The sequence below is a fragment of the Pristiophorus japonicus genome, chromosome 1, assembly GCF_044704955.1.
Source record: "Pristiophorus japonicus isolate sPriJap1 chromosome 1, sPriJap1.hap1, whole genome shotgun sequence".
Taxonomy (NCBI): Eukaryota; Metazoa; Chordata; class Chondrichthyes; family Pristiophoridae; genus Pristiophorus; species Pristiophorus japonicus.
Genome location: NC_091977.1, coordinates 230,501,632 through 230,526,654, shown reverse-complemented (window position 1 = coordinate 230,526,654; position 25,023 = coordinate 230,501,632). Strand labels below are relative to the sequence as shown.

The window sequence follows — 25,023 nt, the reverse complement described above, 5'->3', positions numbered from 1 at the left end:
ACACCATTCAGCTGTGCTACATCTATTCATGAAGGAAGTCTATGTGGTTTTCTGGTCACAGGTCTAGTGAAGATTCCAGGTTCACTGGTGGTGCAGGCTTGTCCCCCAGCTAGACCTCGCATCTCGACAACTGCCATTGGCGCCTTCTAACTCCTACAGGACAGTAGCAGGAAGGCCCTGAAGTCCATAGGTCATTCTAGATGAGGGTTTTAAAAAAACATTGACCTTCGTTCCTTTCATCATCGCTGCACTGGGGTTCAAGAGCAAGACATTGAGCAATGTTTCATCGGACAGCCCGAAGCCGTGGCCTCCAACTGACAACAAAATGAGGCAGGAGGTGGGGAAACCTCCCTTCCACCTCATTAAAACACAAATGGTGACCCTGAACCCACTGCAGGCCATGATCCAGTGACATATTGCAGGGAAGTCCTGAGAAAACCAGGGAGAGGTGTTGTGGGGGGGTTAGACCTCACATTATTATCTTACATAATCACCATCATAGGAATCAAGGAAGACTTGCTTCCACTCTTAACATGACTTCTTAGGTGGCTGTACAGTTCAATACGAGAACCACAGTCTCTGTCACAGATGGGACAGATAGTCCTTGAGGAAAGGGGTGGGTGGGACCGGTTTGCCGCACGCTCTTTCCACTGCCTGTGCTTGATTTCTGCATGCTCTCGGTAACAGGACTCATTATGTTCCTATCGTTATAAGCAGGGTAATCCTCCAACTAATGCTTTGCAAGATTTGCTATGAGGAAATACATTACACAATAATGGAATTAGACAGAATTCATTTCTAGCTATGGCAGTCCAAACGTAGTTAACATGTCCCAATCGATCAAAGAATTTCAATTTTTGGATCAAAAGGCCACATTTTCATCAAGTCCCACATCAGAGACTCCAATTCTGTCCTCTTGCGCAACCCGGATTTTAATCGCTCCACCATTGGCGGTCGTACCTTCAGCCACCAAGGCCCTAAACTCTACAATTCCATCCCTAAACCTCTCCATCTTTCTCCCTACTCCTTAAAGAAGCTCCTTAAAAACCTACCTCTTTGACTAAGCTTTTGTCATCTGACCTAATACCTCCTTATGTGCAGGGGGGGGCGGTGGGGGGTGTGGGGGCAGATGGGGAAGTCTCCCGCCACCCAAGCCGAGAGTGGGGCCCATACATGGTCGGATTAAGGGTAAGGGTAAACAGTATTGACATAAGTGATGTAGCTAGAGCGGATCTAAGCTGCAAGGGCTCAGGCTCATATTATTCTTGACTTGATGTAAACAGATTTTAGATGTCCTTTTTCTAGAGATGCATTCTACACACAAATCGGGGGCGAAAAAAAGGAAAGAGTATCAACTACGTGAGGAGCAAAAGAGACAAGAAGTAGCTAAACTGCTTAAACAAGATAATTTTTTCCAACTAAAAACTCAAGATCATAAGAACATAAGAACATAAGAAATAGGAGCAGGAGTAGGCCTTACGGCACCTCAAGTCTGCTCCACCATTTAATATGATCATGGCTGATCCGATCATGGACTCAGGTCCAGTTCCCTGCCCGCTCCCCATAACCTCTTATCCCCTTGTCGGTTAAGAAACTGTCTATTTCTGTCTTAAATTTATTCAATGTCCCAGCTTCCACAGCTCTCTGAGGCAGCGAATTCCACAGATTTACAATACTCAGAGAGAAGAAATTTCTCCTCATCTCAGTTTTAAATGGGCAGCCCCTTGCTCTAAGATTATGCCCCCTAGTTCTAGTCTCCCCTATCAGTGGAACCATCCTCTCTGCATCCACTTTGTGAAGCCCCCTCATAATTTTATATGTTTCGATAAGATAATTCTTCTGAATGCCAATGTGTGGAGGCCCAACCTACTCAATCTTTCCTCATAAATCAACCCCCTCATCTCGGAATCAACCTAGTAAACCTTCTCTGAACTGCTTCCAAAGCAAGTACATAAAGCAAAGCAACTGTAGCAAGACTTCCCTGGCTTTTATACTCCATTCTCTTTGCAATAAAGGCCAAGATCCCATTGGCCTTCCTGATCACGTGCTGTACCTGCATACTATCCTTTTGTGTTTCATGCACAAGTACCCACAGGTCCCGCTGTATTGTAGCACTTTGCAATCTTTCTCCATTTAAATAATAACTTGCTCGTTGATTTCTTTCTGACTAGCACTTTCCAAAATTATACTCCATCTGCCAAATTTTTGCCCACTCACTTAGCTTGTCTATGTCCTTTTGCAGATTTTTTGTGTCCTCCTCACACATTGCTATTCCTCCCATTTTTGTATCGTCAGCAAACTTGGCTACATTACACTTGGTCCCTTCTTCCAAGTCGTTAATATAGATTGTAAATAGTTGTGGTTCCAGCACTGATCCCTGCGGGGGTACCCCACTAGTTAATGATTGCCAACCCGAAAATGAACCATTTATCCCGACTCTTTGTTTTCTGTTAGTCAGCCAATCCTCTATCCATGCTAATATATTACCACCAACCCCGTGAACGTTTATCTTGTGCAGTAACCTTTTATGTGGCACCTTGTCAAATGCCTTCATGAAGATGAAGGCCAAGACGACGCAGTGCAGTCAACTTCAACAACGAAACCACTGGTGGCACCAGATCTGGAGTTTGCTGAATTGGAGCTTCAAAGTCCAAAAAGTTGAAGAAGATGAAAACCAACTGGTGCATATTAAGCTGACAGGGACTCAACTTACGAATGACATTTGGCTGTGGGGAGACAATATCTCAAAGACAAGCAAAGCCATTGGATTGCAAAAGGTAGTGAGGCTGCCGAAATGATGATAATGACTCCCAAACCTGATTCATGCCAAGGAAGGATGTCGCCGATACTGCTCGAAGTCCTTCACACGTGTGCACCCACTGACAGGGGAACGTGTGGATTGAACGTGGCTCTGTTATACACCTTCAAACAGTAGAGTATACTGCTTTGCTGGCAAGGTCACAGCACAAACAAGTAGCTACTTTACTCATGGGTTTAATGACTGGAAGCATGGAGATGAGAGGATTTCATCTCACGAAAACAGCCACCAGCATAGAGAAGCCATGGTAGTAATGTGCACTAAACAAGCAGGCACTGGTTGTGTGGATGGTCATATTGTCTTCCATTTTGAAAATGAATGACAGTACTGGCGCAAGGTGCTAGGGCGGGCTGCCTGTGTGATAACATTTCTCTGTGAACGAGGTCTTTCATTGCAAGGCAGAGATTAAATCATTGGGTCTCCAAGTAGAAACATAGAAAATAGGAGCAGTAGTAGGCCATTCGGCCCTTCGAGTCTGCACCGCCATTCAATATGATCATGGCTGATCCTCTATCTCAACACCATGGGCTAGATTTTACACTTTTGTGCATATCGCCCAAAAATGGGCGTTATTTCCGGCATGGGTGGTAAAAATGGGTTTTCAGACCGCCAGCTTCTCGCCCATTCTCAAAGCACCTGGTCTTCATTTTTGAAATTGGGCGTTACCGCGAGCGATATCAAATGGGTGGTAGCATTAAATCTCATTGACCTTCTGCCATAATGTGTCGCCGTCCTTAGCAACGGCATGGCAACGCTCAATTCCCGCGATTCAGGAGGTCAAGGGTCATCATGACATGCGCATAAGAGGAGACAGAGAGAGAGGGAGCTCAGAGGGACTGAAGGCATGTCTGGGTGTGGTATGTACTTGTTTGGTTGTTGTGGGAGGCACGAGGGAGATTCACCAGCAGCAAAAAGCCTACTAAGCACCAAGAACATAGTTGACACCGAGTTTTTGTCCAACAAATAATATATAACATGGAAGGGATGGTGGAGGCCCTGGAGCTGGTCGCCAGGAACACTGGTGGCAGAGGGCTCCCAGTGGTCCCGGATCACGGCACTGCATCCCAAGGTGCCACACCCCCATTGCCAACCACACATGAGAGCCAGGAGCAACATCTTGCTTCTGGCTCAGAGTACGTTCCCACCTCGGGACCGTGCTCTGCCGTATACGTCCAAGCAGCGGTGCTGCCGTCACCCCCCCCCCCCAATGAAGCATTGCCTGAGGAGCTCCTCGGCCAGACTGCTTGGAGTCAGGAGGGGAAGGGGAAGGGATAGAGGTGGGGAGCAGAAGTGGGAGGGGGGGGACAAGGGTTGTTTTTTACAGAAATACTGATGATTTCAGACAAATGTTCGATTTAAATGTTTTTTATTTAACAAAACCTTGTTGCGCATTGGCTCAGATAGCTGCACCGTTACACGCTGGTGATTCCTTAACATCAAAGGATATAATGACACTTAACTTCAATCAAATTAAACTTTAACTGTCACCAAGGTGATGCCCACCATTGATGTATGACCTGCACACCCAGCAGTGTGTCAGCCTTGTAAATAACACCAATGTTCTTTCAGACAAAGCAATCATTGATGAGCTCCTGATGTAAGGCTCTTGCAGCTATCATATCACCAAGAGCCCTGTCATGCGGTCTACAGGGGGGCGGGGGCATCAGCCTGATTGTCTGGGCCGATGTCAGCGTCCGCCTCCTCGTCCTCCTCTTCCTCTCTCTGGTGAGGTGGACTGTCAGACTCATCTGGCAATTCTTGTCCCCTCCTGATAGCCAAGTTGTGCAGCATGGAGCACACCACTAAGAATTGAGCTACCTGCTCAGGGTGGTATTGGAGCTTGCCTCCTGAGTGGTCCAGGCATCTAAAGTGCTGCTTAAGCACTCCAATGGTTTTCTCCACGATATTGCGAGTGGCTCTGTGGCTCTCGTATCATCTCTCGGCTTCGGTGTGGGTGTCATGCAGGGGGGTCATCAGCCAGGTGGCGAGGCCATATCCTTTGTCACCAAGCATCCAGCATTGACCTTGTGTCTGATTGTTAAACAAGTCAACTACAGTGCCCTCACGCAGGATGTGAGCATCATGGATGCTGCCCGGAAATTGAGCATTCACTGCCATTATAATTTGCTGGTGGTCGACAACCAGCTGGACATTCAGGGAATGGAATTCCTTGCAGTTCCTGAAAACCTCTGCATCCTGAAAAGGTGCCTGCATCGTGATGTTCATACAGTCTATTGCTCCCTGCACCTTGGGGAAGTTTGCAGTTTTGGAGAACCCTAGAGACCTCTCAGTCTGTGCCTCCCTGGTCATCGGGAAGCTGATCAAGTCCCTCCTGCATGCGTTCAGGGCTTCAGTGACCTGTCGAATGCAGCAATGTGTGACATGCTGAGACAGACCGCAAATGTCACCAGCTGAGGCCTGAAAAGAACCCGACACATAGAACAACAGTGCCGCGGTGACTTTGACCTCGACGGACAGTGCAGTACTGATGGTGCTGGCAGGCTGCAGATCTCTCCTTGTCAGCTGGCATACCTCAGTGATAATCTCTTTGTGGAAGCTCAGTCTCTGAAGGCAGGTGGTGTCGGGCAAGTCCAGGTAAGACTGCTTCTCCCTGTACTTGCGTGGGTGTAACGTCAGGTCCTCCTCATCAGTCTGGCACATAATGCTGTGGAGCGTATCTTCGACCATCTCGAGTCTGCGGCATATAATTGGTCATCAAGAGAGGGTGAGAAACGACAGGCCCCATTGCAAAAGCTCTCTGTTTTCCACCGATTGGTGGTCACAAACAACGAATGTCTCGAAGAAGACACCTATTAAATTCCAATCGGTCACAGTATGGTCAAGATGTTTGAACAGATGTTCACATCAACTCCAACAATCTCCAGAGTACATCCGAACTCCCCCGAGGTTGAAGCACAGCAGCCTTTTAAAGGATGCGACATGTGATGTAGAACATGGCGTCCATAGCGCTGTGATTAGTTCCGGTTAGTTGCACTTTTTCCGGGCGTTTTTTGGGGCGAGCGATATTGTGGGCGATATGTGTGTGAGGTGGTGAAAGTGACGCTGGGCGATCTCATGGCCGCTAGTTTCGGCAAATATGATCTTTACAACAAAAAAAAGTGGGCAAGTGGTATTATTGAATCTCGCCTTTAATTCCGTGCAGAAAGTAACGCTGGACGATATTATGGGCATTGATTTCGCCCATCTGATGATTCTGCCCCAAAAACGTGGGCGGGCAGTATTATTTTTTCCTGGCATTACGCACATGGGGAAAGTAACACTCGGCAATAAGCTTCTGAAAAATGCCCACCAGTTTCCATTTTGTGGCTAAATGTGCGATATATGGGCGTTAGACATCATTTCAGCGATAAAATGGACATTAAGTGGGCGTTAAGCATGCAAAAAAAGGGGAGAATCTAGCCCCATATTCCAGCTTTTTCCCCATACCCCTTGATGTCTTTTGTTTCTAGAAATCTATCTAGCTCCCTCTTAAATATATTTAGTAACTTGGCCCCCACAGTCTTCTGTGGTAGAGAATTCCACAAGTTCACCACTTTCTGAGTGAAAACATTTCTCCTCATCTCGGTCCTAAATTTCCTACCCCGTATCCTGAGATTGTGACCCCTTGTTCTAGACTTCCCAGCCAGGGGAAGCATCTTCCCCGCATCCAGTCTATCCAACCCAATCAGAATGTTATACGTTTCAATGAGATCCCCTCTCAGTCTTCTAAACTCTAGTGAATACAGGCCTAGTCGACCCAGTCCCTCCTCTTACGACATCCCAGGAATCAGCCTAGTGAATCTTCGCTGCACTCCCTCTATAACAAGTATATTTTTTCTTAGGTAAAGAGACCAAAACTGCACACAATACTCCAGGTCTGTTCTCACCAAGGCCATGTATAACTGCAGTAAGACATCCTTGCTCCTGTACTCAAATCCTCTTGCAATGAAGGCCAACATATCATTTGCCTTCCTAACTGCTTGCTGCACCTGCATGTTTGCTTTCAATGACTGGTGTACAAGGACACCCAGGTCCCTCTGTACATCGACACTTCCCAAGCCATCACTATTTAAATAATACTTTGTCCTTATGTTTTTCCTACCAAAGTGGATAACTTCACATTTATCCACGTTATACTGCATCTGCCATGTGTTTGCCCACTCACTCAACCTATCTAAATCGTCTTGCAGCATCTCACAATCCCACCTAATCTTGTGTCATCAGCAAACTTGGAAATATTACATTTGGTTCCCTCATCCAAATCATTTATATATATATTGTGAATAGCTGGGGCCCAAGCACTGATCCCTGTGGTACCCCACTAGTCACTGCCCGCCACCCCGAAAAAGACCCGTTTATTCCTACTCTCTGTTTCCTGTCAGTTAACCAATTTTCAATCCATGCCAATACATTACCCCCAATCCTATGTGCTTTAATTTTGCACACTAACCTCTTATGTGGGACTTTATCAAAGGCTTTCTGAAAATCCAAATACACTACATCCACTGGTTCTCCCTCATCTATTCTATCAGTTACATCCTCAAAAAATTGCAGTAGGTTTGTCAAACATAATTTTCCTTTCATGAATCCGTGTTGACTTTGTTTAATTCTGTTGCTATTATCTAAGTGTGCCGTTATCACATCCTTTATAATAGACTCTAGCATTTTCCCTACTACTGATGTCAGGCTAACCGGTCTGTAGTTCCCTATTTTCTCTCTCCCTCCTTTTTTAAAAAGTGGGGTTACATTTGCCATCCTTCAATCTGCAGGAACTGTTCCATAATCTATAGAATTTTGGAAGATAACGACCAATGCATCTACTATTTCTATGACTATCTCTTTTAGTACTCTGGGATGCAGATCTTCAGGCCCTGGGGATTTATTGGTCTTCAGTCCCATTAGTTTCTCCAGCACTATTTTCTTACTAATAATCATTTCCTTTAATTCCTCTTGCTCACTGGACCCTTGGTTCCCTAGCATTTCTGGGACGTTATTTGTGTCCTCTTCCGTGAAGACAGAACCGAAGTATTTATTTAATTGTTCTGCCATTTCCTTGTTCACCATTACAAATTCTCCCATTTCTGTCTGTAAGGGACCTACATTTGTCTTCATTAATCTTTTTCTTCTTACGGACTTGTAGAAACTTTTGCAGTCGGTTTTTATGTTCCTTGCAAGTTTACTCTCATTCTATTTTTCCCCTCTTGGCCCTTTTTTGCTAATTCTAAACTGTTCCCAATCCTCATGCTTGCTACTTTTTCTGGCAACTTTGTATAACTCCTCTTTGGATCTAATACTATCCTTAATTTCTTTTGTTAGCCATGGTTGGGCCACTATTCCTTTTGTGTTTTTACGCCAGAAAGGAATGTATAACTGTTGCAATTCATGCATTTGTTCCTTAAATATTAGCCATTGCCTATCCACCGTCATGCCTTTTAATGAATCTTCCCAATCTATCACAGCCAATCCATGCCTCATACCTTCGTAGTTTCCTTTGTTTAGATTTAGGACTCTAGTTTCGGATTGGACTACTTCACTTTCCATCTTAACAAAGAATTCAATTATGTTATGGTCACTCTTCCCTAAAGGACCCCGCACAACAAGACTGTTAATTAACCCCTTCTCATTACACAATACCAAATCTATGACAGCCTGTTCCCTGGTAGGCTCCTCAACATACTGGTCTAAAAAAAACATCTCGTACAGACTCCAGGAATTCATCTTCCACAGTATTAATTTGGTTTGGCCAGTCTATATGTAGATTAAAGTCACCTTCGATTACTATAGTACCCTTGCTGCATGCATCTCTAATTACCTGTTTGATGCCATCCCCTACACTACCACTACTGTTTGGAGGCCTATAGACAACTCCCACCAATGTTTTCTGCCCCTTGGTGCTCCTTAACTCCACCCAAACTGATTCACATCTTGATTTTCTGAGCCAATATCCTTTCTCACTATTGCTCTGATTTCATCCTTTACTAACACCACACCACCTCCTCTTCCTTTTTGCCTGTCCTTCCTAAATATTGAATATCCTTGGATATTCAGTTTCCAACCCTGGTCACCCTGCAACCATGTCTCCGTAATTGCAACTATATCATATCCGTTTACACCTATTTGCGCTGTTAATTCATCGACCTTATTACAGATGCTTCGTGCATTCAGATACAATGCTTTTAAGTTTGCCTTTTTAACATGATTAGACATCTTAACATTATTTTGTACTATAGCCCTATTTGTCTTATCGCTATTTTTTCTTATCTGGACCCTATTTGTTAATGCACTCTTTCGTTTGTATGCTCTGTCCCTTCCTGACATAATCTGGTTATCCTTACCACAATCACTTTGCTGCATTGCTTCCTTTTAGAAACATAGAAACATAGAAAATAGGTGCAGGAGCAGGCCATTCAGCCCTTCTAGCCTGCACCGCCATTCAATGAGTTCATGGCTGAACATGAAACTTCAGTACCCCCTTCCTGCTTTCTCGCCATAACCCTTGATCCCCCGAATAGTAAGGACTTCATCTAACTCCCTTTTGAATATATTTAGTGAATTGGCCTCAACCACTTTCTGTGGTAGAGAATTCCACAGGTTCACCACTCTCTGGGTGAAGAAGTTTCTCCTCATCTCGGTCCTAAATGGCTTACCCCTTACCCTCAGACTGTGACCCCTGGTTCTGGACTTCCCCAACATTGGGAACATTCTTCCTGCATCTAACCTGTCGAAACCCGTCAGAATTTTAAACGTTTCCATGAGGTCCCCTCTCATTCTTCTAAACTCCAGTGAATACAAGCCCAGTTGATCCAGTCTTTCTTGATAGGTCAGTCCCGCCATCCTGGGAATCAGTCTGGTGAATCTTCGCTGCACTCCCTCAATAGCAAGAATGTCCTTCCTCAAGTTAGGAGACCAAAATTGTACACAATACTCCAGGTGTGGCCTCACCAAGGCCCTGTACAACTGTAGCAACACCTCCCTGCCCCTGTACTCAAATCCCCTCGCTATGAAGGCCAACATGCCATTTGCTTTCTTAACCGCCTGCTGTACCTGCATGCCAACCTTCAATGACTGATGTACCATGACACCCAGGTCTCGTTGCACCTTCCCTTTACCTAATCTGTCACCATTCAGATAATAGTCTGTCTCTCTGTTTTTACCACCAAAGTGGATAACCTCACATTTATCCACATTATACTTCATCTGCCATGCATTTGCCCACTCACCTAACCTATCCAAGTCACTCTGCAGCCTAATAGCATCCTCCTCGCAGCTCACACTGCCACCCAACTTAGTGTCATCCGCAAATTTGGAGATACTACATTTAATCCCCTCGTCTAAATCATTAATGTACAGTGTAAACAGCTGGGGCCCCAGCACAGAACCTTGCGGTACCCCACTAGTCACTGCCTGCCATTCTGAAAAGTACCCATTTACTCCTACTCTTTGCTTCCTGTCTGACAACCAGTTCTCAATCCATGTCAGCACACTACCCCCAATCCCATGTGCTTTAACTTTGCACATTAATCTCCTGTGTGGGACCTTGTCGAAAGCCTTCTGAAAGTCCAAATATACCATATCAACTGGTTCTCCCTTGTCCACTCTACTGGAAACATCCTCAAAAAATTCCAGAAGATTTGTCAAGCATGATTTCCCTTTCACAAATCCATGCTGACTTGGACCTATCATTTCACCATTTTCCAAATGCGCTGCTATGACATCCTTAATAATTGATTCCATCATTTTACCCACTACTGAGGTCAGGCTGACCGGTCTATAATTCCCTGTTTTCTCTCTCCCTCCTTTTCTCTTTAGCATTCTAGATTGCTCTCTACTGCGACCAGCCTCCCCCGTCCCCCCCCCCACCCCCCTCCGCCCCCCCCTTTATTTAGTTTAAAGCCCTGTCTACCTCCCTCGTTAGTCGGTTCTCTAGAACTCTGGTCCCAGCACTGTTCAGGTGTAGTCCGTCTCCACGGAACAGCTCTCTCTTTCCCGAGTATTGGTGCCAATGCCCCATGAATTGAAACCCACTTCTCCCACACTAACCTCTGAGCCACGCATTCATCTCCCTGATTCTATTAACCCTATGCAAATTTGCTCGTGGCTCAGATAATAATGCAGAGATTATTACCTTTGTGGTTCTGCTTTTCAATTTAGTCCCTAGCTGTTCAAACTCTCTGAGCAGAACCTCTTTCTTAGGCCCCAAGTTTCCAGACGATAAAAAACGGGCGCCCCTCCGAGCTGCGCGCCCGTTTTTCGCGACGAAAACAGCGCCGGAAAAAAACCGCGCGATTCTGGAGCACCCTGCAGCTCCATGTCTGCTTGGCGCGGCGCCCAGAGGGACGGAGCCTACACTCGCGCCGATTTTGTAAGTGGGAGGGGGCGGGTACCATTTAAATTAGTTTTTTTCCTGCCGGCAAACCTGCGCGTGCGCGTTGGAGCGTTCGAGCACGCGCAGTGTGAAGGAAACATTGGCACTCGGCCATTTTTGTAGTTTTTTGTAGCTGTTTAATTTTTGAACATTTTTTAATAAAAGCACATTGCCATCAGCACATCAGCACTGAGGCTTCTTGCAGCCTTCTCACTGTCTCCTCCCCTCCCCCCCCACCCGCCGTCGGGAACGGCTTCCTCCCCCCCCCCCCCGCGGGAACGAACGGCTTCCTCCCCCCCCCCGCCGCGGGAACGAACGGCTTCCTCCTCCTCCCCCCCCCCCCGCGGGAACGAACGGCTTCCTCCTCCTCCCCCCCCCCCGCGGGAACGAACGGCTTCCTCCTCCTCCCCCCCCCCGCGGGAACGAACGGCTTCCTCCTCCTCCCCCCCCCCCGCGGGAACGAACGGCTTCCTCCTCCCCCCCCCCCCCGCGGGAACGAACGGCTTCCTCCTCCCCCCCCCCCGCGGGAACGAACGGCTTCCTCCTCCTCCCCCCCCCCCGCGGGAACGAACGGCTGCCTCCTCCCCCCCCCCCCCGCGGGAACGAACGGCTTCCTCCCCCCCCCCGCCGCGGGAACGAACGGCTTCCTCCTCCTCCCCCCCCCCCGCGGGAACGAACGGCTGCCTCCTCCCCCCCCCCCCGCGGGAACGAACGGCTTCCTCCTCCCCCCCCCCCCGCGGGAACGAACGGCTGCCTCCTCCCCCCCCCCCCCGCGGGAACGAACGGCTTCCTCCTCCCCCCCTCCGCAGGAACGAACGGCTTCCTCCCCCCCCCCCCCGCGGGAACGAACGGCTTCCTCCTCCTCCCCCCCCCCCGCGGGAACGAACGGCTTCCTCCTCCCCCCCTCCGCAGGAACGAACGGCTTCCTCCCCCCCCCCCCCGCGGGAACGAACGGCTTCCTCCTCCTCCCCCCCCCCCGCAGGAACGAACGGCTTCCTCCCCCCCCCCCCCGCGGGAACGAACGGCTTCCTCCTCCTCCCCCCCCCCCGCAGGAACGAACGGCTTCCTCCCCCCCCCCCCCGCGGGAACGAACGGCTTCCTCCTCCTCCCCCCCCCCCGCGGGAACGAACGGCTTCCTCCCCCCCCCCCCCGCGGGAACGAACGGCTGCCTCCTCCCCCCCCCCCGCGGGAACGAACGGCTTCCTCCTCCCCCCCTCCGCAGGAACGAACGGCTTCCTCCTCCTCCCCCCCCCCCGCGGGAACGAACGGCTTCCTCCTCCTCCCCCCCCCCCGCGGGAACGAACGGCTTCCTCCCCCCCCCCCCCGCGGGAACGAACGGCTTCCTCCTCCTCCCCCCCCCCGCGGGAACGAACGGCTGCCTCCTCCCCCCCCCGCGGGAACGAACGGCTTCCTCCCCCCCCCCCCCACGGGAACGAACAGCTTCCTCCCCCCCCCCCACGGGAACGAACGGCTTCCTCCCCCCCCCCCCGCGGGAACGAACGGCTTCCTCCCCCCCCCCACGGGAACGAACGGCTTCCTCCCCCCCCCCACGGGAACGAACGGCTTCCTCCCCCCCCCCCCCGCGGGAACGAACGGCTTCCTCCCCCCCCCCACGGGAACGAACGGCTTCCTCCCCCCCCCCACGGGAACGAACGGCTTCCTCCCCCCCCCCCCCGCGGGAACGAACGGCTTCCTCCCCCCCCCCACGGGAACGAACGGCTTCCTCCCCCCCCCACGGGAACGAACGGCTTCCTCCCCCCCCCCCCGCGGGAACGAACGGCTTCCTCCCCCCCCCCACGGGAACGAACGGCTTCCTCCCCCCCCCACGGGAACGAACGGCTTCCTCCCCCCCCCCCCCACGGGAACGAACGGCTTCCTCCCCCCCCCACGGGAACGAACGGCTTCCTCCCCCCCCCCCCGCGGGAATGAACGGCTGCCTCCCCCCCCCCGCGGGAACGAACGGCTGCCTCCCCCCCCCCGCGGGAACGAACGGCTGCCTCCCCCCCCCCCCCGCGGGAACGAACAGCTTCCTCCCCCCCCCCCGCGGGAACGAACGGCTTCCTCCCCCCCCCCCGCGGGAACGAACGGCTTCCTCCCCCCCCCCCGCGGGAACGAACGGCTTCCTCCCCCCCCCCCGCGGGAACGAACGGCTGCCTCCCCCCCCCCCGCGGGAACGAACAGCTTCCTCCCCCCCCCCCGCGGGAACGAACGGCTTCCTCCCCCCCCCCCGCGGGAACGAACGGCTGCCTCCCCCCCCCCCCGCGGGAACGAACGGCTTCCTCCCCCCCCCCCCGCGGGAACGAACGGCTGCCTCAACTTGTGAGGCTGACTGCAGCATTCACTGTGCCTGAAGCACTTTCACACAGGTAGGAAGATGGTTTATTTAATCTTTTCTTTGCTTATAAATGTTTATTCAGGTTGGATTTATTTGTATAATATTTGTAGAAGTATAAATAAGGATTTATTGTAGAATTTAATGACTTCCCTTCCCCCCCCCCCCCCCCCACCTCGTTCTGGACGCCTAATTTGTAACCTGCGCCTGATTTTTTAATGTGTAGAACAGGTTTTTTCAGTTCTACAAAAATCTTCACTTGCTCCATTCTAAGTTAGTTTGGAGTACGTTTTCACTGTGGAAACTTTCAAATCAGGCGTCAGTGGTCGGACACGCCCCCTTTTGAAGAAAAAATTCTGTTCCAAAGTGAAACTGTTCTAACTGACTAGAACTGCAGAAAGAAAAATGTGGAGAATTGCAATTTCTGAGATAGTCCGTTCTCCACCAGTTGCTCCTAAAAATCAGGCGCGAATCATGTGGAAACTTGGGCCCTTTGTCTTACCTATGTCATTGGTACCTACGTGTACCACGACAACTGGATCCTCCCCCTCCCACTCCAAGTTCCTCTCCAGCCCAGAGGAGATGTCCTTTACCCTGGCACCAGGTAGGCAACACAACCTTCGGGACGCATGCTCTTGGCTGCAGAGAACCCTATCTATCCTCCTAACTATACTGTCCCCTGCTACAACCACCTGCCTCTTTACTCCCCCGACTTGAATGGCTTTCTGCAACACGGTGCCTTGGTCAGTCTGCTCATCCACCCCACAGTCTGCACACTTGTCCACAAGGGTTGAAAGAACCTCAGGGACAAGTGCAGGGACTTAGGCTCCTGCAGTACTACCTCCTGGATCCCCTTACCTGCTTTACTCGCAGTCACACCCCTCCTGTCCCTGACCACGTGTCAATTCTAAAGTATTTAATCTAGAGGGTGTGGCTGCCTCCTGCAGCAAAAGATCCAGGTAACTTTCTCCCTCCCTGATGTCTCGCAATGTCTGCAGCTCGGACTCCAGCTCCTCAACTCGGAGCCGAAGTTCGTCAAACCGCAGACACTTACCGCAGCAGCAACACATCTCCTGTTCTCCTATTATTTTATTTTATTAATTAGTTTAGCATTAATCAAGTATTTACCCTATATAGTTTATTAAATTAGTTAAACAAATAAAGGTTAGTTTTTAGAATTTAGTTATATGTTATATGTTAATTTAAAAGAAAAACTTAGCCCACTATCACTACCAATCACTTACCTGCCTTACCTGTGATGTTATACAGCAGAGTTCTCTTCACCCGGAGCCATGCGATCTCCTGGGAGAGGCAAAAAAAAAATTAAAAACCCAGGCCAATTAGGGAAAAAATCTGGGAAAATTCCTCTCCGACCCTATTAAGTATGTAATTATGTAATACTTGCCACCAGAGGGCATGACTGTTGCACACACATGCAAGGCCTGTATAAAAGATGGGCTGCCATGTTGTTTAGGCACTCTGGAGTTGTAATAAAGAAGACTAAGGTCACACTAAGTTTAGCTCACAGTACTCAGCCTCGTGGAGTTCTTCTATACACAACAATTAGCAATGAGTAACAGAATACGAACCTTCACGCAACCATGGCTGCCGTTGGAATATTAGAGGGATTTGTAGAGGGTGATGATTGGGAAGCCTTCGTCGAGCGTCTTGACCAGTACTTCATGGCCAACGAGCTGGGAGGAGACACTAACGCGGCCAAGCACAGGGCAGTTCTCCTCACCGTCTGTGGGCCTAAAATATACGGCCTCATCAAAAATCTGTTCGCACCGACAAAACCAACGTAGAAGGAATATACCGAGTTGTGCACGCTGTTTGGGACCACCTCAAGCCAAAGGAGACTATCCTCATGGCCAGATATCATTTTTACACACACCATCGCTCCAGGAGCCAGGACATGGCGGATTATGTCGCCGACCTGAGACGCCTCACGGGACCGTGCGATTTTTGAGCTGCGTTGGGGCAAATGCTGTGGGATTTTTTCAAGCTGGGCATCAGCCACAAGGTCATTCTTCGAAAGCTGCTAGCTGCCAAAACCCTAGACCTGAGCAGGGCCATCACGATCGCCCAGGCATGCATGGCCATGGACGATAACACCAAACAGATATCTTCTCAACATCGAAGCTCACTGGCAAATACTGTGCATAAAATGACATCGCTAGCAGGGTGAACTGCACATGGCAGGGCCTATACGTCTGCGGCTGCAAGACCTGTGATGATTCCGAGTCCACCATTAGGGGTGAATGTGAATCCATTAGCACCGTGTTGGCGCTGCGGGGGTAATCATCGGGCCCATTAATGTCGATTCAAGCACTGTGTGTGCAAACGCTGCGCAACGATGGGGCACCTCCAGCGAATGTGCAAACGTGCTGCGACATACCACGTGGCAGAGGATGATCGATCTGGCGCGGATCGCACAGCACAGGCAACTCAACCCGAGGAAGAAGTGTATGGGGTACATACCTTCACCACCAAGAGCCCTCCTATAATGCTGAAAGTCAAATTAAATGGAGTTCCAATATCCATGGAGTTGAACACGGGTGCGAGTCAGTCAATAATGAGCCAGAAGGCATTTGAGAAACTGTGGGGCAAGAAAGCACAAGGGCCCAAACTGAGCCCGATTAACGCAAAGCTGCGAACCTACACCAAAGAGCTCATACCAGTCATTGGATGTGCAGCAGTGAAGGTATCGTATGATGGAGCTGTGCATGACCTATCGTTGTGGATTGTGCCAAGCAATTGCCCAACGCTGTTCGGCAGAAGCTGACTAGAAAAGATTAGATGGAATTGGAACAACATCAAAGCACTATCTTCAGTGGATGACGCCTCGTGTGCTCAAGTGCTGAGCAAGTTTCCCTCGCTATTCGTACCAGGCATCGGCAACTTCACAGGCGCCAAGGTACAGATCCATCTAGGCTCCGATACACGGCCCGTCCATCACAAGGCTCGGGCGGTTCCGTACATGATGAGGGCGGAAGTCGAGATCGAACTGGACAGACTCCAATGCGAAGGAATCATATCGCCAGTCGAGTTGAACGAGTGGGCCAGTCCAATTGTTCCAGTGTTAATAAGCAATGGCAATGTCAGAATCTGCAGAGACTACAAGGTAATGATTAACCGAGTCTCACTACAGGACCAGTACCCGCTGACCAAGGCGGATGACCTGTTCGCAACGTTAGCGGGAGGGAAATCGTTCACCAAGTTGGACCTAACCTCCGCCTACATGACACAGGAGCTGGCTGAATCTTCGAAAAGACTGATGTGCATCAATACACACAAAGGGCTGTTTATATACCACAGGTGCCCTTTCGGGATTCGCTTGGCTGCAGCCATTTTCCAGAGAAACATGGAGAGTTCGCTGAAATCTGTTCCACGCACCGTTGAGTTTCAAGATGACATCCTGATCACTGGTCATGACACCATCGAACATCTACACAACCTGGAAGAGGTTCTAAGTCGCCTAGACAGAGTGGGACTCAGGCTGAAATGCTCCAAGTGTGTTTTCCTGGCGCCAGAAGTCAAATTTTTGGGGAGAAAGATTGCAGCAGACGGCATCAGGCCCATGGACTCAAAGACAGAGGCCATCAAGAATGCACCCAGACCACAGAAGTGACGGAGCTGCACTTGTTCCTGGGACTCCTCAAATATTACCGTAATTTTCTACCCGGGTTGAGCACGTTGGTAGAGCCTTTGCACATGTTGTTACGTAAGGGTGACGACTGGGTTTAGGGCAAATCTCAAGACACAGCATTTGAGAAGGCCAGGAACCTGCTATGTTCAAATAAGTTACTTGTACACTATGACCCATGTAAACGTTTAGTGCTAGCTTGTGACGCCTCATCGTATGGGGTCGGCTGTGTGTTACAGCAAGCCAATGTATCGGGTAACCTCCAACCGGTTGCATACATATCTAAAAGTCTGTCTAAGGCTGAGAGAGCCCATAGTATGGTTGAGAAAGAGGCATTAGCATATGTATATGGGGTTAAGAAAATGCCCCAATACCTATTTGGACCGGTTTGAGTTTGAAACTGACTACAAGCTGCTCATTTCGCTGTTTTCAGAGAGCAAAGGTATAAATACCAACGCTTTGTCCCTCATCCAAAGATGGGCACGAACATTATCCGCTTATGACTAATTTATCCATCACAGACTGTGCCGATGCTCTCAGCCGGCTACCATTACCCACCACTGGGGTTGAAATGGCACAGCCCGCAGACTTGCTACTGGTCATGGATGCTTTTGCGAGCAAGGGGTCACCGGTCACAGCTCGCCAGATCAGGACCTGGACCAGCCAGGATCCTGTGCTTTCATTAGTAAAGAGTTGTGTCTTAAATGGGAACTGGTTGGCCATTCCTGGGGAAATGCAAGATGAAATTAAGCTGTTTCACCGACGCAAAGATGAAGTGTCCATCCAGTCGGATTGTCTCTTATGCGGTAATCGCGTGGTTTTGCAAAAAAAAGGCAGGGAAACGTTTATACGTGACCTACACAGTACCCACCCAGGCATTGCCATGATGAAGGCAATTGCCATGTCGCATGTTTGGTGGCCCGGCATTGACTCGGACTTGGAGTCATGCGTGCATTAGTGCAACACATGCTCGCAACTGAGCAATGCACCAAGGGAGGCTCCACTAAGTCTGTGGTCATGGTCCTCCAAATCATGTGGTGCAGAATCCACGTAGATTTTGCCGGCCCCTTTCTCGGAAAGATGTTTTTAGTAGTTGTGGATGCTTACTCCAAATGGATTGAATGCGTAATCATGTCATCCAGCACATCCACAGCCACCATTGAAAGCCTCCGGGCCATGTTCGCCACCCATGGCTTGCCCAACGTCCTTGTCAGCGACAATGGACTGTGTTTCACCAGCTCGGAATTCAATGAGTTTATGACCCGCAATGGCATCAAGCATGTCAGGTCTGCTCCGTTTAAGCCCATGTCTAATGGTCAAGCTGAGCGGCCAGTCCAAACAATCAAGCAGAGCATGAAACGCGTGACGGACGGCTCCCTGCAGACCCGCTTGTCTCGCATTCTGCTCAGTTACCGGACGTGACCCCACTCGCTCACCGGGGTTCTCCCGGCAGAATTGTTAATGAAGAGAGCCCTCAAAACTAGGCTCTCCCTAGTCCACCTGGATCTCAATAATCACGTGGAAATCCGGCGACACCGGCAGAATATGTACCACAATTGCACGGCTGTTTCACATGACATTGATGTTAACGACCCTGTGTTTGTCCTGAATTATGGTCATGGTCCCAAGTGGGTTGCTGGCACTGTTTGGCCAAGGAAGGGAATAGGGTGTTTATAATCAAACTGTTAAATGGCCAAACATGCAGATAGCATTTAGATCAGACCAAATTGCAAACAACCAGGAACGACTTGAAGAGGACATCACCATCGACGATCCATCAACACACAGCCAACCAGCAATCAATCTCACTGTCAATCATGTGGGTGAACCCACCGTTCCTGACAGTCCGGTCAGACCAGCCGCGGTGCAGTGCAGCAATGGTCCGACCAACTCACACACGCCAGGGTTTGAACTTAGACGATCAACCAGGGAGCGAAGGGCTCCGGATCGCCTCAACTTGTAAATAATTTGTACCGAAGACTTTGGGGGGGGGGGGGATGTTATGTATGTAACTATGTTGGAGTCTTAATGGTCACCTGCACACACATGCAGGGCCAGTATAAAAGGTTGGCTGCCATGTTGTTTAGGCACTCTAGAGTTGTAATAAGGAAGACTAAGGTCACACTAAGTTTAGCTCACAGTACTCAGCCTCGTGGCAGTTCTTCTATACACAACAGACCCAACCAGGTGATCGAAACTAGTCCAGGAGATCACACTGGCCATATGTTGTGGTCTGCTGCGGCTTTTATCCCCACTCTCGGGCCTCGGTCTGCTCCCGCTCAGGTACACCGCCGCTCTGTGGAAAAAGTTAGGAAAAACAAAGCAAAGCAACATCTCCCGCCCCCACGTCTCCGAACTCCCCCACTTACCAAACTCTGTTTTCTCACTCTGAGCTGCTGCACTCCTGTAATGGTAATTATCTGGGCGTATTGGAGATTCTCGTAAACTACGATGCATTTCTTGCTGAACACAACAAGCAGTTTGCCAACAAAGGCAAGGATCATATTTCATACTTGTCTGCCACCACTTGTGAAGAATTGATTGGTGTGATGGGTGGCAAAGTACTTGAGACGATTATCCAGGAATTGAAATCAGCGAAGTTCTATTCAATATCTGTTGATTCAACGCCACATGTCAAACACTTAGATTAGCTAACATTTGTCATTCGCTATGTTCTACCGACTGGTCCTGAGGAAAGGTTCCTAAAGTTCTTGCCGATAATCAGTCATACTGGACAAGAAATAGCAGAAATATAACTAGCCTTTCTGGATGAGAATGGTGTTAAGTCCTGACTCTAATGCACTGACTTACATGAGACACATGCTGAAATCAAGGTCACTCAGGACCTGCACCTTTAATTCACAGCTCTCCAGTGCTGCACTTGCCTGAGACCTCCCTTTATATACCTCAGTGGGACAGGTATGGAGTGTCTCCTGCAAGTGCACCCCTGGTGGTAAAGTATGCATATTGTTACAGGTCATATCCAGTTACAGTCATGTATAGCATGGTAAGATACAGTTATATACAGTAATGTGAGATACATGACATCACCCTCCCCCAAGGTCTTATTGCCTTTTTAGATTCAGTCTCTCAGGTGGTCTGCGCTCTCACGTGGAGCGTCTTAGTTGTGGTTCAGTTGTTTGCCTTGGTGCCTGTGTTTCCTTCGGTGTGATTCGCTGGTATCTCGCCTGGGCTGTCTGTTGAGACTGCCCTTTCCTCAGGTTGTTCCACCTGTCTGTCCATCAGGTGTGGTGTGAGTTCCACATTGTAGTCTGCCTCTGGTTCTTCAGTGTTATCAGTGAATCTACATTTTACTTGGGCTACATACCTCCAGCAGGTTTGGCCATTGTCCATTTGTACAACCAGTAGACTGTTTCCCTCTTTGTCTGTTACTGTCCCTGCAAGCCAGTTGGGACCCCGGCCATAGTTTAGCACAAACACTTTTTTCCCTATCTCATTCCACCTCCCCCTCGAATTTCGGTCATGGTACTCAGTTAGCTTTTGACGCTTAGCCTCAACAATTTCATGCATGTCTGGGAGGATTAACGAGAGCCTGGTCTTTAAGGTTCGTTTCATCAATAGTTGCGCGGGGGGAACCCCAGTCAACGAATGCGGACGAGATCTGTATACCAGCAGCAGTCGCAACAAGCGGCTCTGCAGCGTGGGACCTTAGATTCTGAGCATGACTTGTTTAATAATCTGCACTGCTCGCTCCGCCTGGCCATTGGAGGCCGGCTTGAAAGGTGCCGTCTTAACGTGATTAATACCGTGGTCAACTATAAAATCGTGAAATTCTGCACTGGTGAAGCACGGACCATTATCACTGACCAATATGTCAGGAATGCCGTGCATTGCAAACATGATTCTAAGGCTCTCCACAGTGGTGGAGGTGGTGCTCGAGTTTAAAATGGTGCACTCGATCCATTTTGAAAATGCATCAACGACTACGAGGAACATTTTGCCCATGAATGGGCCCGCATAGTCTACATGCACCCGCGACCACGCTTTGGTGGGCCAGGACCTGGGGCTTAGGGGGGCCTCCCTGGGGGCATTACTGAGTTGAGCACAAATGGTGCACCGACGGACGCAGAGCTCCAAGTCCGCGTCAATGCCAGGCCACCAGACCTGAGATCTGGCTAAGACTTTCATAAGGACGATCCCCGGGTGCTCGCGATGGAGCTCCAGGGCAAACGTCTCCCTGCCTCGTAAGGGCATAACTACTCGGCTGCCCCACATCATGCAGTCTGCCTGTAGTGAGAGTTCATGCATGCGCCTATGGAAGGGTTTGACCTCCTCAGGGCAGGCATCGCGAGCCTCTGCCCAGTCACCGATTAAAACACATCTTTTTACTAGGGATAACGTGGGGTCGCTGGTCGTCCAGGCTCTGATTTGGCGAGCCGTCATGGGCGAACCTGTGGATTCAAAGGCATTGATTGCCATGACCATCTCACAGTCCTGTTCATCGGACCCTTCTGTGGTCGCCAGGGGTAGCCTGCTAAGCGCGTCGGCACAGTTGTCTGTGCCTGGTCTGTGCTTTATCGTGTAGTTGTAAGCCGCCAGCATGAGTGCCCACCGCTGAATGCGCGCCAAGGCGTTGGCGTTGATTGCCTTGCACTCAGATAGTAGGAACGTGAGGGGTTTGTGGTCGGTTTCTAATGCAAACTTGGCCCCGAAAAGATATTGGTGCATCTTTTTGACACCGTACACGCACGCGAGCGCCTCCTTCTCAACCATACCGTACCCGCGCTCCGCCCGCAAAAGTGACCTGGAGGCATAAGCAACGGGCTGCAATTTACCCGCATCATTGACATGCTGTAAAATGCACCCGACCCCGTACGCTGACGCATTACACATAAGGACTAACTTTTTACCTGGGTCAAAAAAGACTAAAACACTGTTGGAACATAGAAGGTTGCATGCCTCATTGAAGGCGCGTTCTTGGGCGTCCCCCCAAAACCAATCGCACCCCTTTCTGAGTAGCACGTGGAGAGGCTCCAGCAGCGTGCTCAAGTTCTACATAAAGTTCCCAAAGTAATTGAGTAGCCTGAGAAAGGCGCGCAGTTCCGAGACATTCCGGGGCCTGGGTGTCAGGCGAATTGCTTCGGTTTTGGATTCGGTTGGGCGGATTCCATCAGTGGCAATCCTTCTGCCCAAAAATTCAACCTCAGGCGCAAGAAACAGACACTTTGATTTCTTAACTCTTAGGCCTACCTGATCCAATCGACTTAGTACTTCCTTAAGATTGCGGCGATGAGAGTCGGTGTCCCTGCCCGTGATGAGTATGTCATCTTGAAACACAACCGTCCCCGGGATAGACTTGAGCAGACTCTCCATGTTGCGCTGGAATATAGCAGCTGCCGGCCTGATGCCGAATGGGCATCAATTGTACACAAAAAGGCCTCGATGTGTGTTGATGGTGGTGAGTAGCTTAGATTCTTCGGTCAGTTCTTGCGTCATATACGCAGATGTGAGGTCAAGTTTCGAGAAAAGTTTTCCTCCAGCCAATGTGGCAAATAGGTCCTCCACTCTGGGCAGCGGGTATTGATCCTGTAGGGAGACTCCATTTATGGTAGACTTGTAATCCCCACAGATTCGCACGGATCCATCAGGCTTCATGACGGGGACAATGGTGCTTGCCCAGTCACTGAATTCCACGGGAGAAATTATGCCTTCCCGCAGAAGCCGGTCCAGTTCGTTTTCAATCTTTTCCCTCATCACATAAGGCACAGCTCTAGCCTTGTGATGGACCAGTCTGGCACTCTGTGTGATGTAGATTCTAACTTTAGCCCCTTTGAAGGTGCCCACACCTGGCTGAAAAAGATGTTCAAAACGGCTTAGAACTGTTGAGCAGGAGGCCCGTTCCTCTGACGACATGGCGTGAACATCATCCCATTTCCAATTAAGTTATGCTAGCCAGCTTCTCCCCAACAGGGCTGGGAGATCCCCGGGGACAATCCACAGGGAATGTCGGTTCACCATCTCTTTGTGTGTGACTGAGAGCATGGCGCTGCCAAGGACTGGGATGATTTCTTTAGTATAGGTCCTTAGTTTGGTGTCGATCTTTGTGAGTTTTGGTCTGTTGCTTTTGTGCGGCCACAGCTGTTCAAATTGTTGAACGCTCATGAGGGATTGACTGGCCCCCGTATCCAGTTCCATGTTGACGGGTATCCCGTTGAGTAGAACCCTCATCATAATTGGAGGCGTCTTGGTGTAAGAACAGTGGACATTGATCGTGTTAACCCGCTGTACCTCGGCGTCCCGTGCGCTGTTCCAACCGTCTTCTGGTCCACTTTCCGACCCTTACGATTCGTATACCAGCCGAGCTGCTGTTTTTCTGCACATGCGAGCCAGATGCCCTGTGTAGTTGCAGTTTTTGCAAACGGCATGCTGAAATCGACACACCCTGGTTGAGTGCCTTCCCCCACATCTCCAACACAGACCGTTTCCGTTGTTTCCCAAGGATGAGCTGTGTCTGGCTGATCTCCCTTGAGCTTCTCTCAATCCGTTGTTGATTGCTCGCATTGTGGGTTGATGAGTGTGATCGGCCGTTCATGTGGCCCTTGATTTTGATGGCTCCTGGCATCACTATCTGCTGTTGAAGGCCTGCTCTTCTGCCTTTGTCTGTGTGTGGGGGTAGCGGTTTGTTTCACAATGTGAACTCCTTGTTCTGATGCCTCGTTGGTTGTCGTACCCGAAGTATAGATCAGCCTCGTTTCTTCTTTGCCTGCCAAGAACATCTGGGCGACCAGTGCTGCTGCCTCTAGAGTCAAGTTCTTAGTCTCTATAAGCTTTCGGAATATGCCTGCATGGCCTATTCCTTCAATAAAAAAGTCTCTCAGTACTTCTCTCCTTAGTTCATCGGAGAACTCACATGAACTAGCCAGCCTCCGAAGTTCCGCCACGAAGTCGGGTATGCTTTGGCCCACACAGCATCTGTAGTTGTAGAACCTGTGTCTGGCCATGTGTAGGCTGCTCGCTGGCTTCAGGTGGTCTCTCACCAGTGTGCTCAACTCCTCAAACGACTTGCTTGCTGGTTTCTCGGGTGCCAGCAGGTCTTTCATTAGAGCGTATGTTTTCGAGCCACAGCTGGTCAAGAGATGGGCTCTTCTCTTGTCTGCCTTATCGTCGCCCAGCCAGTCTTTGGTCACAAAGCTTTGCTGGAGCCTTTCTATAAAGTCATCCCAATTGTCTCCAGCATTGTATTTCTCATCTGAGCTGTTGGTAGCCATTCTGTGGACTCTGTGATCCCGTAACTTGTCGCCACTGTTAAGTCCTGACTCTAATGTACTGACTTACACGAGACACATGCTGAAGTCAAGGTCACTCAGGACCTGCACCTTTAATTCCAGCTTTCCAGTGCTGCACTTGCCTGAGACCTCCCTTTATATACCTCAGTGGGACAGGTATGGAGTGTCTCCTGCAAGTGCACCCCTGGTGGTAAGGTATGCATATTGTTACAGGTCATATCCAGTTACAGTCATGTATAGCATGGTAAGATACAATTATATACAGTAATGTGAGATACATGACAAATGGGATCGACATATAAAATTGTCGCGGACAATCTTATGATAATGCTTCAAATATTAGTGGGAAATACATTGTTATCCAAACTATCATCAAAGAGCAATGCCCATATGCGATATTTATATCATGTGCAGCGCACTCACTCAACCTTGTGCGGAAAAACAGTGCCGAAAATAGCCCAGTGATCGTCAGATTTTTTGACATCGTACATGTACACTTTTCTCTCTGCATCGCTGTATCGCTGGAGACTGCTTTATGAAAAACGAAAGCCTTTAGGGCTGTCTGTCGTCAAACAGCTTTCTGCTACTTGATGGTCAACAAGGTATGAAGCAGTG

At 49.6% G+C, this 25,023-nt stretch overlaps 1 protein-coding gene across 1 annotated transcript in view; it reads left to right on the top strand.

The window, feature by feature from the left end:
• LOC139261308 (atrial natriuretic peptide receptor 1-like) overlaps nucleotides 1-25,023 on the top strand; it is a 164,272-nt gene that overhangs the window by 57,614 nt on the left and 81,635 nt on the right. The gene's annotated exons all lie outside the window — the stretch shown is intronic.